The sequence below is a fragment of the Schistocerca cancellata genome, chromosome 5 (genome assembly GCF_023864275.1).
Source record: "Schistocerca cancellata isolate TAMUIC-IGC-003103 chromosome 5, iqSchCanc2.1, whole genome shotgun sequence".
NCBI classification, from domain to species: Eukaryota; Metazoa; Arthropoda; class Insecta; order Orthoptera; family Acrididae; genus Schistocerca; species Schistocerca cancellata.
The window spans coordinates 368,993,801-369,008,504 of record NC_064630.1 but is presented as its reverse complement, the minus strand read 5'-3'; positions in this window follow the sequence as shown (position 1 = coordinate 369,008,504).

Below are 14,704 nucleotides of genomic sequence, written 5' to 3'. Positions count from 1 at the left end.
TTTCGTAACAATGAAAGCAGGGTAGTATTTTCTGGTTCGGGCTATTGCTGTAGATTTTCATCGTCTGGAGAATTTTTTTTGATTTTCCTGTAACAAAATTTTGTCCGCATCTCGTGGTCGTGCGGTAGCGTTCTCGCTTCCCACACCAGGGTTCCCGGGTTCGATTCCCGGCGGGGTCAGGGTTTTCTCTGCCTCGTGATGGCTGGGTGTTGTGTGCTGTCCTTAGGTTAGTTAGGTTTAAGTAGTTCTAAGTTCTAGGGGACTGATGACCATAGCTGTTAAGTCCCATAGTGCTCAGAGCCATTTGAACCATTTTTTTGAACAAAATTTTCCAGGATTTTGCAATTGTATTTGCTCCAACACTCTCCCAAGATTGGGCCACGTCATAAGCTACGTCTTTCAAATTAATACGGCGCAACTGCTCTAGAATGTCTTCTCCTTTGTCCATAGCATTAATGAAAGAGGGAAGCAAGTTTCTGCGGTAGTTTCGCTTCAGTGTCTCTAAGGTTCCTTGGTCCATAGGCTGACATAAGGATGTGACATATGGAGGCAAAAACATGGCCTTTATATCTTGATCTTGAAGTCATCTTCATTAGAATGACCAGTGGCATTGTCTAGAACAGGGCTTCGCAACGTGTGGTCCGCGGACCCCTTAGGGGTCCGCCGGCTCTTTCTAGGGGGTCCGCGGCCACCTTTCACCAAATCGTGTAAAATAATGATTAAAATTATTGAATAAAAATGTGAAAATCAAATGCATCACTATTTTTTTTCGTACGAAAAAAATGTGTACTTTTACTTCAGGTCGTATCCCCAAGCAGCCTTTGCGGTTCCTAAGTGAGAACGTATACACAGTTTAGTGCCGGAGAATGCGGCTTCTCTGACCGACTGTTTAGCAACAATACGGGGGTCGTTTGTGCACCGGCTCACGGCGCTAGATGGGCTGAAAAATTTTACACATGCGCGGAGCGAGCTTTGTCGACCAATCACAGCACTCGCTGGCACGTATGCTGCCCCAGGCATCATTAAATGTTAAACTTGCTTTGTCAGTGCACTACCTATCTCATAAGTCGATTTTTGACCTTCAAGTTTTTTCATTCATCTCTAAACCAAAGACTATTGATACTTCGGGGGGGGGGGGGTCGTTGGGAACAGACTAGGGGTCCGCCACGGATTTTCGACTGAAGAAGGGGTCCACCAGCTGAAAAGGTTGGGAAGCCCTGGTCTAGAACCAACAGTGTTTTACGGCGGGGCAAGTTGTTGGCTTTCAAAAACTTTTCAGTGTGTGGCGCGAACTCGTTAAAAAACCATTCTTTAAACATGTCTGAGCTCATCCAAGCATTTTTTGATTGTAATATTTCACCGGTAAAGCATTTTTAGATAAATTTTCAAATGCTCTCGGAGATTTTGGCTTACTTATCACAGACAGTTTCATTTTCAAATTTGCTGTGGCGTTATTGCATGCAAGAATTGTCACTCTTTCTTTGCTACGTTTGTAGCCTGGCACTGCCTTTTCGGCCTTGGACGCTAATGTTTTTTCCGGTAACATTTTGTAATTCAGACCAGTCTCGTCACAGTTAAAAATTTGATCGCCTGTTAAGTTTTCCTTGTCCAGTACCTTGTGAAGTTTATTCCTAAACAATTGAACAGCTTCAAAATTTGCTGAAAGCTTTTCACCACAGACATTAAGTTGCCGAATTCCGTATCTTTTCTTCCATCTATCGAGCCAGCCTACAGTAGCTGTGAAATCAGGTTCAACTTCGTTTAGTTCGTTACGAAAGTTTAAGGCTTTTTCCTACGAAATAGGTCCCGACAAGGGTACACCTTTATCTCTATGTTGAGTAAAACACTTACTTTTTCATAATCACGTTTTTTCATGGTTTTCCATTCTTCCAGAACAGCCGAGGTTGCTCGCTGAGAGCACCACTTCTCAATTTCATTGCGGTTCCTTTTCAAGTCTCCAAATGTTGTTTTCCTAACGTTATAATCTTGTGCCACTTTTAGTAAAGTTTCACCATTGTCTATTCTTTTTAAAGCTTTTAAGTTTTTCTTCCATTGAAACGACCACCTTTTTCCATTTTGAAGCCATCACCACAAATTTTTGCAATAAACAAAGTGCAACACGTCCACTCCACTACAGATCTAAGTTAGCACTGAGGAGTGAGGAGTGATGAGTAGCAGACGGCGACAATGAAATGAATATCAACAAACAACACGTTATATGCGAGTGCAGGCTTTCTCGGCGAATTTCATGTATGAAGTATTCACGGGTTGTCAGCCGAGTAGCACCGTCGTCTCGTAGCAACGTTTCGATGGATTGCGTCTCCATCATCTTCAGGCGAAGATGATGGAGACGCATTCCATCGAAACGTTGCTACGAGACGACGATGCAACTCGGCTGACAACCCGTGAAGACTTCACCTGTCGTCGACTGGCGCACGGCCGGCGCGGTGAAAGGGTCGGATAACGCAGAAGGTCGGATAACCGAAGATCGAATAATCGAAACTCTACTGTAAAATAAATGTTAATAAAACGAAAAAAGAAGTGAAATACCAGTGCTGAATACATCACAAACTGCAGTTTCTGAAACTGAAAGCTATCTCATTTGTTAAGTATAAATTACATCACTGCTTGATGCGATAGTAATAAAAAATAAACAGTATTCTGAGTCTGTTATCTTGTGTAGTCGTCAAAATTTCGAAAACTATCCGGATACAAATAACAAATATTCCCGCTAATAAACTGCAAACAAGATATCGTGCACATATTTGCATATACGGCTTTCTGACTGAAAATACACACCAGAAAATGGTGTTCGTGGTGCCCCAGCACACAGTGACATGCTAAATGGTTCGACGTCGACGACTCTTCACAGAACGTGGGGTTCGTAGACTCTCCTGCTCTGTATAATAGGACAGACGGTGAACTGTGGAATCTCTGCTGAAGGAGCGCAATGTGGTGCACGCACAAGTGTTTCGGAGCAGAGCGTTCATCGTACGTTGTTGAACATGGAGCTTCGCGGCAGACAATCCGTACGTATTCATGTGTCAACGACATCGTCAGTTACGATTGCAGTGGGCACGGGACCATCGTGATGCGACCGTCGACCGTCGACTAATGGAAACGCGTCGGCTCTTTGGGAGAATCACATTTTTGCCACACCAGATCGCTGGTCGTCTCCACGAACGCATTCATCCAGGTAAACGGCGGCTTGGGTTCAGACTGATGGGAGTAGTATTATTTTGTGAAAGATATTCTCCTGCGCTTGCATGGGACATGAGGTAGTAATCGAAGAAACGCTGACAGTTGATGTCTTTACTGACAGGCCTGTATCACTAACGTCAATTTGCAGTAGGGTTTCGGAACATAGACTGTATCCGAACATTATGAAATACCTCGAAGAAAACCATTTATTGACACCTAGTCAGAACGGATTAAGAAAATATCGTTCTTGTGAAACACAACTAGCTCTTTATACTCATGAAGTAATGAGTGCTATCGACAGGGGATGTCAAATTTATTCCATAATTTTAGATTTCCAGAAGGTTTTCGACACCGTTCCTCACAAGCGTCTTCTAACCAAACTGCGTGTCTACGGAGTATCGCCTCAGTTGTGCGTCTCGATTCGTGATTTCCTGTCAGAAAGGTCACAGTTCGTAGTAATAGACGGAAAGTCATCGAGTAAAACAGAACTAATATTCGGCGTTCCCCAACGAAGTGTAATAGGCTCTCTATTGTTTGCAGATGATGTTGTCATTTACCGTCTTGTAAAGTCATCAGATGATGAAAACGACTTGCAAAATGATTTAGATAAGATATCCGTATCTTGCGAAAAGAGGGAACTGACCCTGAATAAAGAAAAGGGTGAAGTTATTCACATGAGTACTAAAAGAAATCAGCTAAATGTCGATTACGCGATAAGTCACACAAATCCAGCTAAATACTTAGGGATTACAATTACAAATAACCTAAATTGGAACGATTACATAGATAATATTGTGGGTAGAGTAAACCACAGACCCCGATTCAGTGGCAGAACACTTAGAAGGTGCAACAGGTCTACTAAAGAGACTGATTACACCACGCTTGTCCGCCCCATTCTGGAGTATTGCTCTGCGGTGTGGGATCCGCATCAGGTGAGACTGACGGATGACATCGGAAAAGTACAAAGAAGGGCAGCTCGTTTTGTATTATCGCGAAATAGGGGAGTGGCAATCATTAAAACAAAGGCGTTTTTCGTTGCGGCGGGATCTTCTCATGAAATTTCAATCACCATTTTTCTCCTCCGATTGGGAAAACATTCTGTTGGCACCCACCTACATAGGGAGAAATGATCATCACGATAAAATAAGAGAAATCAGGGCTCGCACAGAAAAAATTAAGTGCTCGTTTTTTCCGCGTGTCGGTCGAGAGTGGAACGGTAGAGCGACAGCTTGAAGGTGGTTCAATGAGCCCTCTGCCGGGCAATTTATTGTGAATGGCAGAGTAATCACGTAGATGTAGATGACATCTTTCAGCGGTACAGTTGTCCGTGTCTCGGAATCGGAACTTTGCTGCAGTGGTTTGAGAAGCATTTTACTGAACTCGCGACAAATTTGCCTGATGTAAATCCTGTGGAACCCATTTGCATCGCTATCGGGCGACATCAGATCGTTCGCAAATGAGCGGCCCTTTTTTATGCCAATTACATGAATTGTGCGTATACAATTAATGCCACATAACTCTATAAACCTATCAACAAATTGTCGGATCCTTGATACGCAGAATCAGTGATGTATTTCGTTCAAAAGAAGGACAAACAAGCTTTTATGCAGGTGGCCATAATGTTTTGAGTCATCAGTGTATGTCGTGCCTAGAATACTGATTGTTTTCCGTACGTCTTCCTGCTTAATAACCACCTCCCCTAGGACCTTGCCTAGTCGGCGATGCGGGTCGCCCGCATCGTCCCCTACACTCCTCGGAGTATATGACCTCATCATCCTGCGTAATACTTACGTAGGAAAGAGGCGCCATTTGTACCATTTTCGTAATGTCCTATGATTTCTGGTTTTTGTCCGTGTAATACTTTGATCTTAGTTTGCATGACTCACGATTCAAAGAGATAAACTGCAATCCTTTTTCGTCAAAATGCACAGCCAAATATAAAACTTTACGATCCGCCAGTTACGAAGTTTAGTAAGTTTAACTGTCCTTCGTTTGACAAAAGGAACTTAAACGGTCATCTTATTTGCCAAAACGGCCATATAACAAAATTTCTCTCAAGTACGTCAAATACTGTCATTGTTTGACAAACACATCAAATAACGGAGAACACTGATAAATAAGTTGACAATACACGAAATTTAAACAATCACTTGATCATGTAAGTAAGCATTAATCATTTGATCATCACAGCCGGCCGGGGTGGCCCAGCGGTTCTAGGCGCTACAGTCTGGAACCGCACGACTGCTACGGTAGCTGGTTCGATCCTGCCTCGGACATGGATGTGTGTTATGTCCTTAGGTTAGTTAGGTTTAAGTAGTTCTAAGTTCTAGGGGACTGATGACCTCAGATGTTGAGTCCCATAGTGCTCAGAGCCATTTGAACCATTTTTTTGATCATCACACAAATGTAACTATTATATGTCAATGGGCGAAAACTTCCATTTTAATTTGATTGCATCATTCCCAACGAAACTATGGAAACAATCACTGCAGTAAAATTTCTAGAGTATATGTTTTCGAATTTATTTGAAGTGGGGTGAGCATATAAAACCAGTTATAGAAAAAGTATGTTCTACACCAAGATTAATTGGAAGAATCCTAAGGGAATTATCTATCTTGAAGGAGGAAGCGATCTTCTTTTCCTATTTGGTCTACAATGATCTCATAAAACGTATCAGAGAGAGAAGCTGATCTGATTTCATTTAACAAAGAAACATTCCACTGTCTGAAATTATCTGAAAAAATAACATAAAACGTAGAACACTGTCGCAGAACCTACGAAATCAGAGTAACTGTTTTGTATGCTGTACAGTCCCTCTCTAAACGTGCCTTATGATGGGATCACTTTTATTACTCCACTAAAGTCATAACTAAACTGCTTCTACTGAAAAAGATGAGTTGCGGTGAAAATAACAGTCGAATACGTTAACATAAGCATGTTCAAATTTAGCATCTTATTACATCACCGACCGACGTGTGACACAGTGCGAAACAAAATATTTGTTTCTAACCCGGACCATCGTATGTTGAATATGGTTTCGATCAGAATGTGCACGTGTTGGATGTACTTAAGTTTTACAAACAAGGTGTGAGTTTAAGATTAGAGTTTTGTGTACCTAAGAGAATGAGCGGGTGGTTTCTGTAAATTAGCAATTTATGAAATTTGCTATCTTCGAAATTATCCTACTGTGGAACTGGTCTTGATAGTCCGTAGTTTCAATAAATGAGACAACAACAAATGCCGTTAAAATTTCTACAAATTTGTCCACGAGGTTATACTATATGTTCTGCAATCTGAAAGACGGTGCCTGTTTACTTCGGTGTACATACTGTAAACCTTGCACATAAAAGCGGATTGTTTATACCGGTTTTCGAGAACACTGAAATTGTCAGATACACTGAAATGCGACCTAGAGGTGATATGGAGGCAGTATTTAAAGGAACAAGATGCCCACGCAACGGTTATACTGGTACACTACAAAATAACTGATCGATGGTGAGGATAAGTGAACGAATTATTAAATCAATTCGAGATGCTGTTTAGTACAAATTTAGCTTAAGACCAAAATGCAGTGGAGCAGCAACGAGCGAATTTGAACGATTACAGTTGGTGTAGTGAAAAAAATCAGCTGTCCTTGAAGTTAAGCTTCATAAAATGCAAAGGATGAAGTCGCTGTTCGTCGCTAATTACTTTTTCCTTTCATCCTTGCAGAGCAGCGAGAATCAAATCTTTGTCCAGTAGTCCAAACTTTGCTCTACCTAGGTATTTTTACATCACTTCAGATGAATGTCTGTGGGTTCCTTAAATAGTGCCACTACCTCCTTCTTTCCTCATTCTTGTCAAATTGAGATGTTACTCCCTCTGTAATGACCTACAAGGGACTTTAAATTCTAAGTTTCCTTTCTTCAGAACCACAATCGTTCCTTCTCTTTTGCAGCTGCGCGAATGTGGGCTTTCCCTAAATAAATTTCACCCTACTGTGCCAAGGACAGTCACTTAAAAAATGTTCAAATCTGTGTGAATTCCTAAGGGACCAAGTTGCTGTCACCGGTCTCTAAACTTACACACCGTTTAAACTAACTTATGCTAAGAACAACACTCAAACCATTGCCCGAGGGAGGACTCAAAGCCCCGGCGGGAGGGGCCGCGTAATCAGTGACATGACGCCTCAAACCGCGTGGCCACTCCGCGCGGTGACAATCACTTAGAGAGCAAATTTAGCGTCTAGAGTTTGATTTGCTCATTATTGTTAATCATAATACACAGAAATGATACCATTCGGCAATTTTTAGTTGTGTTCTACCCCTTCCTTAGACACATCAGTATCTATGGTACATGAAAATGTAGATTTGGAAAGATATTTATATACACGCCACTTTCCTACTGGAGTCTGAACAAGTGGAATGACGCTTTCCCATGTATTATTTTCAGAAAGCTCCGGAGTACTTTATTAACATACTCCGTTATAGTCTTAAACACACCGCCTATGTATTACGAGGGATATATATATATATATATATATATATATATATATATATATATGCCGGCCGGGGTGGCCGACCGGTTCTAGGCACTACGGCGCTAAAGTCTGGAATCGCGCGACCGCTACGGTCGCAGCTTCGAATCCTGCCTCGGGCATGGATGTGTGTGATGTCCTTAGGTTAGTTAGGTTTAAGTAGTTCCAAGTTCTAGGGGACTGATGACCTCAGAAGTTAAGTCCCATAGTGCTCAGAGCCATTTGGTATATATATATGTTGTTGTTGTGGTCTTCAGTCCAGAGACTGGTTTGATGCAGCTCTCCACGGTACTGTATCCTGTGCAAGCTTCTTCGTCTCCCAGTCCTACTGCAACCTACATCCTTCTGAATCTGTTTAGTGTAGTCATCTCTTGGTCTCCCTCTACGATTTTTACCCTCCACGCTGCCCTACAATACTAAATTGGTGATCCCTTGATGCCTCAGGATATATACGAAACATTGCCAACGGCGGAATTTGTGTAGTATGCATTAATGCTGCTAGGCGTGTACAGCACAACTTCTTGCCAGTTCAGTGCCGCCTGTGTTGTCGACCTCGCTTGTTCTGTTCATCTGCAGTGATTGTTTTTGCTAGCGCTGTTTTGGTCTTGTTTCGTTTTTTATGAAGACAACTGTAAGCGCAGCTGTGAAATTTTGTTTTTTGCTCAGCAAAAATGCTGTTGAAACTGTTTTAATGTTGGAATCAGCTTACCAAGATGACTCTACGGGAAAAACTTAACTGTACGAGTGGTTTCTTCGATTTAAAAATCGCGACATGTCGATTGATGACAAACCTCGTCCCGGACTTCCATCAACTGCCTGAATCGATGAAAATATTGAAAAAATTCGCGACAACTTCTGCTCACAGACCGTCGACATACAATTAATCAAGATTGCTCAACAGAGTTCGTCAATAAAGACCCGATTTGTGGCAGACAGCAGACAGGTTCTTTCACCACGACAACGTACCTGCACACACAGCCGTCTCTGACAGACAGTTTTTGGCTACAAATGGCATGGTTCTGCTGCACCACGCGCCTTACTCGACTGACCCTGGCTCTGTGTGACTATTTCTTATTTTAACGCGTGAAAAGGGGACATGAAAGGAAAAAAAATGGTTCAAATGGCTCTAAGCACTATGGGATATAACATCTGAGGTCATCAGTCCCCTAGACTTAGAACTGCTTAAACCTAACTAAGCTAAGGACATCACACACATCCATGCCCGAGGCAGGATTCGAACCTGCGACCGTAGGAGCAGCGCAGTTCTCGACTGAAGAGCCTTGAACCGTTCGGCCACAGCGGCCGGCTGGCATTAAAGGACACCGATTTGATAACACTGAAAAAGTCAAGAAAGAAACGATGGAGGAGCTATTAGCCATTTCTAAAGAAGACTATTAAAATGTTTCGCTTAGTGGAAGCACCGGTGGGACAAATGTATTAGTTGTAATGGAGAGTAATTTGAAGGGCATACGGTTGTTTTGTAAACAATTTAAAAATATACAACTTTTAAAAAGTAATTCCGGTCTTTCTGGGTATATCCTCGTACATATGTTTTTATTTGGGAGGAGTCACTGAACAATAGCCTTCATCGTTAGAGCAAGATAACTCCCTAAAATAAACAGAATACATATCTGCAGGCACGCTCCTTATTTTAGGAGACATTGTGGAGGCAGTGATAAAAATATATAGCAGAATGTTGCTTCATTAGAGCTTCCTTTAAGTTCGTAAATACCTTGATTATTGTGGACGAGAGCATCTCTGCCTGATGCATTAGCAATTTAACACAGTTTCCTAATGTAATGATCTCGTTTATTCTGATTTTATATGGTCTTCAGCTTAACGAGCAATTAAAAAGCTCCTTTTCGGTTATAACTAAAGTCATTATATCCCAGAAATAGCGCTTCAGCCTTTCGTGAATATCAAGGCAGGACGTTTCTTGTAGGTTGTAAATGCCTCGAACACAATTCAGGCTGAACAGAGTCGTGAATGAGGGCGTAGTTTTACTGAGGGAGAGGGGAGTACAGCAAAGAAAGGAAAAAGTGCCGCGTCGCGGCTGCACATTATAATACTTTCTTTACGAGGCCCGCTGCCGGCATTTTCTCTTCGCTGCCAATTCGCAACAGAATCCTCTTTTTATCGTTCGCGAATTTGGAGTGGCTTCTTCAGTTTGGTGCTAGCAAAATACACTTTGTTAAAACACCGCGGGAAGGCAGAAATAATAAGAGGTAAGAAAATACTATCCCGATGGAAACGCGGAAACAAGCAGGCTCCCGTCAGTTTTACAACCAAATGCTTCTTGAATTTTGGAATCTACTTTAGTTAATTCACTTAAATTAATAACGTATCTCTTTTCCTTGTTGTGCAGTTTTTAAGTTGATTTCTGGTTCCTCCTTTTATACTTTGCATATAACAGTATCCAAAGGTAGCTATCATTGTACCAAATGTGAAGGTTTTCATCTCAGTTCAGTCAAGTTCGCAGCATAAGAAGCGCGACTGCTTTTATGAACTCTATGCTAGGGCTTATTACTCTAATTTTGACTTTTCACCATTCAGGAGAATGGAATAATGAGCAATAAGCGTTGCTCCTGCCCTGGAAAACGGTTATGGTACTTTTCCTAGCAGGTGTGTTACGAGGTGTATGACATTTTCCTTGAGGTTCCTGCAGGACACCTCCCAGAGTCCACTGAAGTCTATGACCCCCAGAACCACCGTTCAGCGAACACGCCACATTAGGTCAACCGAATGTAGATCTCCCACACCCTTACAGTATTCCAGTATAGCCGGAAAACCTCTTCACTTTTTGTACTCATATGGCCCCGCTGCGTCGCATATGTCTCATAAGGAAATTATTATGTTACGAGACCTACGACGCTGCTGTCTTTGATTATATTGTTTTTGCTATAGGCCTATTTCAGTATGAGTGTCTTCTTCAGGTTACCCGCGAAAAGTGCATAGTCTGTACAATGTTTAAGTAGATAACGTACCCTATTATGGAATTATGATTTGCTATGTATGTGGGGTGGTCTTGAAATCCATACGACATAGCTGTCTCCAATTCCACAAAAAAACAATAGTACTATATAGTATTATATTACATATGACCTGGAATCACGTAAACTAGATTCGTACAAGCAATACAACGCAGGTGACAGGGACAAAGGTATGACCTAGAGAATAGCAAAGAACCAAACAGCCTGTAACCATATAACATTGCCGACTCAATTGTCATTACACCTGTCACGAAATGTCATTATGTAATGAAATGTCATAATTCAACATGTATAATTGCTCCAAAAAATTTAACATCTAATATAGTTCCAACAGCATCAAAGGAGAAATTTTGTACAATAGTGTGACAGTAACTGAAAAAATCGATGACATATGGACATCAAGGACTTCATGTACGTTGCAAACCATAATTCCATAATAGACAAAAATACCTACTTAAAAATTTGAAATATTTTACAAAACTATGTACTTTTCACAGACAACCTGAAGATGGCAATTACGCCGAAATAGGCCTGTAGTAATAAACAAATAATCAAACACGGCCCCATAATATAATAATGTCCTCTCTTTTGTATACAATCCATTGTTTCCCGGTAATCCACAAATAAAAAGAAGCCTGTAGCTTCATTTACCTACAACAGAGTTTGTGTGTTCCATTTCCCATTCATTCTTCCTCCGAGGACCTAGTCAAGATTGGCTTCGGTTATGAGTTTTTATTCGTGTAGTCAACTTCGTTAGGTTTATGCTTTCATATTTCTCAACATCAGGGACCCAGCGACCGTTCTTTCTAGAAGGCTGATATTTTATCAGCATTTGACTGAGTAGCAAACACAGTGAAAATGCTTAACGTGAAAAATCAGTTAACCCTAAATAATATTGCAGTACCTACAAAATACTGTGTAATTTGGTACTTTTACCGTTCAATCGCAACAAGAATCGTTTAACACGCAAACAATTTTCTTCTCGTACAAACAAATTTACCTGATTTCTGCAGGTAATATATATTGGCTTATCTTTTTCCGTAAATAATAGTTACTACATAAACGCCTATCTTTAAGTACTTACATTGCAGAACACTTCGGTCTTCGAATACTATGGTGCGAATGTCGAAGTAGGTGAACTGTGTGTCGAAATAGTAAATTTGGTGTCAACATCGTTTCGTGTTTTTTATTTTAAATGTAAATTAATATTTTTACACGCGCTGGCAGAGAAATATTGAAAGGCTGCATCTTATTAGATTGTTCTATAGTGTCAATGGGTAAATTTGTTACAGTCGGTCATGATCTATGCAAAGAGACGAATAAGACTGATGAAGACCTTTCGGAGGTCAAAAAATCGCACTGATGTAGACGACTGCGACGGGTAATTTGACAATGAAATCAACATTTCAGTTCCTCTTGTCTCTACATCAGAAATGAATAGCATCATCAAAAGAAAACACAGGTATTGACGCGCCTTAGAATAGCGTAGTGAGTACAGCGATGAACATTATCGAACTATTTGTTGAAAATGTGATGCTTAAGAAGACACTGCAAAGAAAAAAAAGTCATAACAGATTTTTTTTCTCCAAAAATTAGTATTATACTGTATTAAACTTTACAAGTACTCTGTACACTTGTAAGAGTACATTTTACCAGGACATTGAATTACTTCTCTGTAATCTTACCACAACAAAATTCAGTAGGTTTGCAATTTTAATTTTTGTCGCATCGTTTAAGACGAAATTCTTTTGTTACCTTAACATATTTATGTTCCGTCACATTACTATTGAAAGTTTTTCACTGCATATTTTTGTTAGATAACACTTTGCCAAAAAAAATATCATTTGCAAAAAGTATTTTATTCCAGTTGTCTTGAATAGTACTCGTTTGCGTGTGAGCAATTACATATTTTACATCTGATTGTGTTGCTCTGTTGATACCACTACGGTGCTAATGTCGACTGAAGTTCCACTCCGGATCCCAGGTTTATTTCTAACAGCTAACCAGCCTCTCACAGAGCTTCACATGACTGTGCGAGGAGATGAGTAAGCATTCTCTTAGTTTTCGCTATCAGAGTTTTCTGTTGCATATGCTTGTCATTTTTCATTAATTTTACTGCTAATTTTTCGAATGGGCTAATTATTTTGAAAATTGCTGCGATTATTTTCCTATATTACGTGTGGATATCCATTGCAGAGGTTTTTCTTTACGTTAACGATGCCAGGGATTTTCCAACTAACTTCTAGAGTCAGGGGGAATGTCTTCTACCGGTAGTGAGTGGGGGACGGTTATGCTCTTAAGAATGACCGCCACTTGAGTGTATGCGCTGACAGAAACTAGATTTGAGTAACGCGGATGTTGTTTGGATTACCACCCTGAGGGAAATGGTTTATTACACACTGAGTCTATCCTTAATACTAATCTGACCATAAACTGATTATCATTCAGTCTGAGTTCAAAAAGAAACTGGATACAACGCACTAATCAGAATGTCACTTTGAGGAAATGATTCCTCATTTATCATTGACGGAATGGTAATCATGTCATTATTAGAAGCTTTTACTTTAGGACATGCTCAATAATTGAAATTACATAAAGTAAAATCAATCAAGAATCTTGTGTAAACTGATATTTCTGAAAGTAATTGTTGTGACTTGGCAAGACAGCCAAGCCACTATGATTGGTAGCCGAAAGGCACGCGGTAAGCTCACGCAGGCTGGCGTGAGGTCTGGAACATTTAAGGACGTTGAGTCTAGTAAAAATAATACGTAGCTGCTGGAATACTTAACTTTAATCCAGAATTGGTGAACATCGGTCTGACGGTACAGGCATCACAAGATAAATAGCAAATGATAATGGCGCCTTGCTAGGTCGTAGCAAATGACGTAGCTGAAGGCTATGCTAACTATCGTCTCGGCAAATGAGAGCGTAATTTGTCAGTGAACCATCTCTAGCAAAGTCGGCTGTACAACTGAGGCGAGTGCTAGGAAGTCTCTCTAGACCTGCCGTGTGGTGGCGCTCTGTCTGCAATCACTGACAGTGGCGACACGCGGGTCCGACGTATATTAACGGACCGCGGTCGATTTAAAGGCTACCACCTAGCAAGTGTGGTGTATGGCGGTGAAACCACAGTAATATGTACTTGTTGGAGGGGATATGGGACGGAGAAGGAGAGTTTGAATATTACATCTACCTTTCATAAAAATCATAGAAGCGCTTAATTTTAGTGACTACATCATTAAGTGGCTACCGTGGTGCGCATATCAAAATTTTCTCATTTTGACAAACTAGTGTTCATGTTAATTGTTAATTGTCACTACTTTGTAACTTGTTTGTAAAATCCTTAAGAAAATTTCCTTCATGACAGTACTGATTCACATATCCATTGTCTTTAGATTCCAGTCCGATGGCTCTTCTGAACAGCGATTTACCCTTTTGTACCACAGAACAAACGTGTACAGTTCGTTTGTGAGGTAAAATTGGATTAACGAAACAACTGAACTTAAAGCAGTGAAGTCGTTAAGTTATAAAATCCCTTGCAGGTACGTTAAAGCCATTGTACAGTTTCATTTACGTCGCACGTCATTAAACCTGCATAATATCGAGACGAGTGTATATCACGAGCTACGTTTACGACGCTATTCCTCTCTTTCATGAGCTGGTCGCTTACGGCTGTGCTGTACTGTGGCGTAACCAGGCACGAAGAAAACCTGTTAGAAACTGAAAACGTTTAGGGGTAGAACAGTTATAAGGATTATAACTTAAAAACAACAACTTTTTTACAGGTAATCTGTAGAACTTGTATTGAAATGTAATCTTATCCCCTGCACCGTTCGGTATCCAAGAAACGAGAATCGTGGTTTTATCGTCATTATTATGAAAATTGCAGAAATCCACATTTACTGCACGAGCATCAGAATCCGTTCTGGAAATTTGCATTATAAATATACAACGACTGCTTTGCTTGGGAACATACGATATGAAAGTTACTCGTCAA